The sequence below is a fragment of the Triticum urartu genome, chromosome 7A (genome assembly GCF_056163025.1).
Source record: "Triticum urartu cultivar PI428250 chromosome 7A, HENAU_Tu73, whole genome shotgun sequence".
Classification (NCBI taxonomy): domain Eukaryota; kingdom Viridiplantae; phylum Streptophyta; class Magnoliopsida; order Poales; family Poaceae; genus Triticum; species Triticum urartu.
The window spans coordinates 311,580,929-311,587,128 of record NC_141879.1 but is presented as its reverse complement, the minus strand read 5'-3'; positions in this window follow the sequence as shown (position 1 = coordinate 311,587,128).

Here is a 6,200-nt window from a genome sequence, read left to right as displayed (position 1 = left end):
TTTCTTCAACTGACTGTATGTCGATGCTCACATCAGCTCCGCTATGGACCGTGAGATCCTTTATTGGATTATTATTCGACAGTGTCCTCCTTATTCAATAACCTTGTGAGCTTTTCCTCGGATACATAATGCTTTTGGTAAATTGTATCCTCTGTTTTCTCAACCATGCTCTGTTTTCGAGCTGGTGTATTTACGATTGAAGCTTGTGGTATATGTTTCCACGATACCCTGACGGGTTGAACCTATGCCTTTCTTAATTTGTGTGAACCCAAAAGTTTTCATCGGTCATACTCCTCTGGTAATTCACCAGGTAGGTTTTGACACTGAAATCATTTTTATCTAGAGCAGTGAATGAAAGGTTATGCATTGAAGAAGTGGGAGTCGACCTTGAACTTTGTGTTCATGCCCATGGACACGATGTAGATCTTATCATTAGAGCTTCTCTTAAATTAATTATTCCTTTGGTATAAGTTCATCTTATATCTGGGATCTGGCCTTTTGCAATCATGGTTCCGACCATGTTCTCCTTTAAATACCATTTCTCGTGCAAGTTTAAGCACTTGTCTTCTGCGGAGTAATACCCCAGTCCAACCTCTACTTTGATTGTCGTCGAGTATTACCCCCTGGTATCTCAAGATTATCATGGAACTGCATAACTTCTTACAATTTCTTCATCTAGTGCTACATTCTCATTGATTCCAATTTTTCGTGGGCTCTGAGTTAATTAACACACAAAGACATCGATAACTGAATCGAGTCTGCACAGCGATTCAACAACTCTTAGTAATCTTCAATGCTTACGAGTTTGAACTCGATAGTGTCATTCCCAGCTGATTGACTACATCATCATCGTCAGGCTGACTACTTGACCATTCTACCTATGTCCTTCATCCTCGGGACACAATCCCGATAGTGCTCTAAGCTTACATCGAACCTTCACCATCATATTGTTTGTCTTGAGAGACAACTCTGAATTCTGAGATGGCATCTTATCTATGGTTATAATAACCTTTTGCTTCACCATTCCCTTGGCTTGATGTCGTCGCCGAGCGATTGCATCCTCATGGAGCCTCTCGACACGATTTGTCGTGATCATCATCGGCATTCTGAACTCTTCCAGGATGTCAATTGAGTTCATTATGAGAAATACCATCCTTGCCCTCGATGATCTGTGTTATCATCGACCACCTTATTGACTTCCCTCCAACACAAACTTATTCGTGTTTTGAGTTATACTTGGAGATCCTTGCTATCCAACATTTGTTCTTCTTTACCTTGGAGTATTACCATCTTTTATATCAAGGATGTCGTGCTTAGCACACCCGGCCGGAGGCCCTATGGTTATAGATTCCTTTTCAGCAAGGTTATCCATTCTTCCATGAGGAAATTGTAAGACTTATTCTACAAGTTATTCCTGATGGATCCTTTTTGTTTCCAAAGTCTGATCTTCACCTGTTGACCATGTCAATGCTATCTCGAAGCATGTCTATGATACTCCAATTTTCAACAGGAACATTTGAAGCCCAGTGTTAAATGTTTCCTGCTCAATTATCTAAACACCGCTGTATGGGTAATGTCATGAAAATTCTCTCCCGTACCTAAAGAATTTTCTACATTATATCCTGTCATGGATATCATGCTCTGCTTGTCCTTGGGAAGGATATACCCTTGAAATATGTGTGTAAACACATTTTCCTTTCCATTGATCTGTTTAATCTGATAAACATATTTTCTTTTCCATTGTTTGGTTTAACCTTTCTTGTGATCTATATGATCTATGCGGTAATATTCTCCTGCTTATGAAAACACCTCGGTGTACAATTCTGTCAGCAAGACCCTGTTACTATTGTTGATGACATTCTGGTAGCCACCGATGGACGAGAACCTTGCCTATTGGTCCGCCTCATTCAACGAGCAGGAAAATGGTTCTCTTCATCCCTCGCCCTTGGTACCGTTGTTGTTGACTGAAATAACCGACAGACTATCCTCTGACTTGCCATGCTTACATGGTCGTGCAAGACGTCACCGCCCTTCCTACTCTTAATCCACATGGTGGGCCCATAACCCACAGTCCCACAGGATCAAAACCTGACTCTCCTGTACAACCCTGTCTCTAATGTTTATTCCCCACGCTTGGCTTCGTATTTAATTCACGAGCCACCTTCCTGGTGCTCTATTCTGGTGTTAGACGCAATACTTACTCTCGCTGCTCTGAACCCCTGTCTCACTCTGGTTCAGACTTCGAGCAACCATCTATCCTCTTGGAACCTCTTATGGTACCTTCGAACCTTACTCTCGATGTATTTTATATGTTCAACTCAAGAGATAATCTTATGCTCATTCATAGGTTAACCCCTGATGGTTTCCCTCATAAACATTCTGTCGTAACTGAGCTGCCCCTTACATATTCGTAAGTATGTTGGAGTGATTGAAGAAAAGGATGACTTCACCATAATGACCTGAAGCAGAGAAATGAAGACGTCAACGTAATGGATCGACCTCTTCGAGAAGAGAAACTAAGACCGAGAAGACTCGTTAGAATTTCACAACCAAATCCCTTCCCCCTTACTCCCCTCTTAAATCTCGGGACGAGATTTCTTGTAGTGGAGGAGAATTGTAACGCCCGGGTAATTAAGCTACAGTGAACCTCTGCTAATGATAACACGTCACTTCGATTACTGTTGCCAATCGCACGTTAGTTTGAAACCGATACAAATTCAAATTCAAAAATGGCAACCGACAAAAGTTTTCAAAAATTAAAACTAAAATGTTCTGGATGTGACGAATAATTCATAAGTAATATTGGTGGAGAAACCAAGCCTTTATAAAATGTTTAAATGCATTGAACTAAATAAAATAGTAGCAAAAACAATTATTTAAATGATTTTAAAATAATAAACAGTTACAAACTATTTTGTTTTAGGTGCGAGGCTAATTGTGGTAGGGGCATAAGTATTAATGCTCTTTTAGGTACAACTTTGTATTTTATAAAAAGAACATTAAATAAAAAGAAAGGCAAAACAGTAAACTAAAAAAAGGGACTGAAAGCCCCCTCCCTCTTGGTCGTAGCCCAACTGGCCACCAAGCCAACAACAGGCCGGCTCAGCTCCTTACCCTGGCCCATCCACCCCCACTCCCCCATTAACCCCCGAAACCCTAACCCACCTCACCCACTCACTCCCATTCCCCCCACGTCGTTCCCCTTCTCCCCGATCCAGATTGGATCGGGCTCGCACGGATTGACACCGCCGCCTCGACACCGCCCGCACGCCGCCCCGGCTTCCGCTTCGTTGTTGCCGTGCCGCCCGGCCTCTTCTCCCTTCCGCCGACGCCTCGCCTCCCCGGAGCCCCCCCCCCACTCGCCGACGCCCCCGCTTGCCGCGTCGCAGCTCGCCGTCGTCCGCTCCCCGCCGCACCATCAAGCAAGTCCGGTTGGCCTCCGCCGCCCCTTCCTGTTCCCGAACGGATCCGGCTGCGTCCACACCTCGCCTCAACGGGCACGACGCCATCGCCACCGTCCTCTCCATCGCCAAACCTTCCTCGACCTCGTCGCCTCCTCCCCTGCGTCTCGTCGTCCTCGACCTCCACCCCGCGCCCACTGCCCCGTGCCCTATAACCCTTCGTGAGGCCCCCCTCCTTCTCCTCTGCCTTGCTCCCGCCGCGCATCGGGCGTGCTCACGGCCGCGGCCTCGTCCCACGTCACGCCTCGCGCCCGCCTACGCCGCGCTGGCACCCCTGTCCCCGTGCGCCGCGCCGCCTCGTCCCTGCTGTGCCTGTAGGCCGCGCGCGCGCCCGGGCGTGCCCGCGCCCTGCGGCCTCCCCGCGACGTGCTCCTCTGCCGCCGTACTCGGCCTACTTCTGGGGCCTCGGGCACGAGCACCCAAACCCAGCGCCCGCCCCGTTAACCATCGCCCGACCCGCATAGGCCCCTAGGGCCAATGACAAGTGGGGCCCCGCCCTTGAATGTTTTAGAATAAAAAAATAAATAGAAAAAATATAATTAGAAAAATAAAATAATAATTAATTAATTATGTAATTAATTAATTAACTTATTTAATCATGTTTAAATTAACCTAATAATAGATTACCCTAATTAAATACTGTTAATTAACCTAAGTCTATGACCATGGGTACCCACTGGTCAAATTGATGAGTCAACGGTCAATGCTGACTAGGATGTTGACTTTGGCTGGCCCCACCAGTCAGCCTCTGCTAACTGGGTAGTTGACCAAGTCAACAGGGCCACTGGTCAGCCACACAAGCCCATATGTGGGTACACTTCTGTGTACCCATAGCAATTTAACATTTAATTTTCGAATTAAAATAATTTAGAAATTGTTTAAAACTTAGGAAAATTAATATAAAATAAACCGTAGCTCAGATGAAAAAACTTTGTACATGAAAGTTGCTCAGAACGACGAGACGAATCCGAATACGTAGCCTGTTCGTCCGCCACGCATCCCTAGAATAGTGAACACGCAGCTTTCCCCCTCTGGTTTTCACCTGTCCAAAAACGTGAAACACCGGGGATACTTTCCCGGATGTTTCCCCCTTTCACCGGTATCACCTCGTACCGCGTTAGGGCACACCTAGCACCGCTACTTGTTATGTCATGCATCGTTATGCATCTGTTTGCATTGTATTCATTGTTTCTTCCCCCCTCTTCTCTCCGGTAGACTACGAGACCGACGCCGCTGCTGGTGCCCCGATCGACTACGCTGTTGACGACCCCTCTTTCTTGCCAGAGCAACCAGGCAAGCCCCCCCTTTGATCACCAGATATTGCCTATTCTTCTCTCTACTGCTTGCATTAGAGTAGTGTAGCATGTTACTGCTTTCCGTTATCCTATCCTGATGCATAGCCTGTCCTTGCTACTACTGTTGTTACCTTTACCTGCAATCATAAATGCTTAGTATAGGATGCTAGTATTCCATCAGTGGCCCTACACTCTTGTCCGTCTGCCATGCTATACTACTGGGCCGTGATCACTTCGGGAGGTGATCACGGGCATATGATATGTACTTATACTGTTACTTTACTTATGATACTGTTCGGAGATGGGGGCTGAAGGGGCAGGTGGCTCCATCCTGGTAGAGGTGGGCCTGGGTTCCCGACGGCCCCCGACTGTTACTTTGAGGCGGAGCGACAGGGCAGGTTGAGACCACCTAGGAGAGAGGGGGGCCTGGCCCTGGTCGGCGTTCGCGGTTATTTCAAGATAACACATTTAACGAGATCTTGGTATTTGATCTGAGTCTGGCCACTGGCTTATACGCACTAACCATCTACGCGGGGACAGTTATGGGCACTCGACGTCGTGGTATCAGCCGAAGCCTTCGTGACATCAGCGACTGAGCGGCAGGCGCCGGGTTGGACCGCGTAACGCAACTTCCTTTGTAATGGAGGTTGCTAGGTCTGCTCTCCAGCCGCGTTCGCAACGTGCAGGTGTGCAAAGGGCGATGGGCCCAGACCCCTACGCCATAGGGTTTAGGCCAGCGTGCTGATCTCTCTGTTGTGCCTAGGTAGGGCTGCGACGTGTTGATCTTCCAAGGCCGGGCATGACCCAGGAAAGTGTGTCCGGGCAAATGGGACCGAGCGTGTTGGGATATGTGGTGCACCCCTGCAGGGAAGTTAATCTATTCGAATAGCCGTGATCTTCGGTAACAGGATGACTTGGAGTTGTACCTTGACCTTATGACAACTAGAACCGGATACTTAATAAAACGCACCCTTCCAAGTGCCAGATACAACCGGTGGTCGCTTTCTCACAGGGCGACGAGGGGAGGATCATCGGTTAGGATTATGCTACACGATGCTACTTGGTGAACTTACCATCTACTCTCTTCTACATGCTGCAAGATGGAGGTTACCAGAAGCGTAATCTTCGAAAGGATTAGCTACGCCCTCTTATTCCGGCATTCTGCAGTTCAGTCCACGTATGATAGCATTATTCCTTTTGATACCAATGCATACATATGTAGTGTAGCTCCTTGCTTGCGAGTACTTTGGATGAGTACTCACGGTTGCTTTGCTCCCCCTTTTCCCCCGTCCTATATCCGATTGCTGCGACCAGACGATGGAGTCCAGGAGCCATACGCCACTGTCGATGACGACTACTACTACTCGAGAGGAGCCTACTACTATGTGCAGCCCGCTGACGACGACCAGGAGTAGTTTAGGAGGATCCCAGGCAGGAGGCCTGC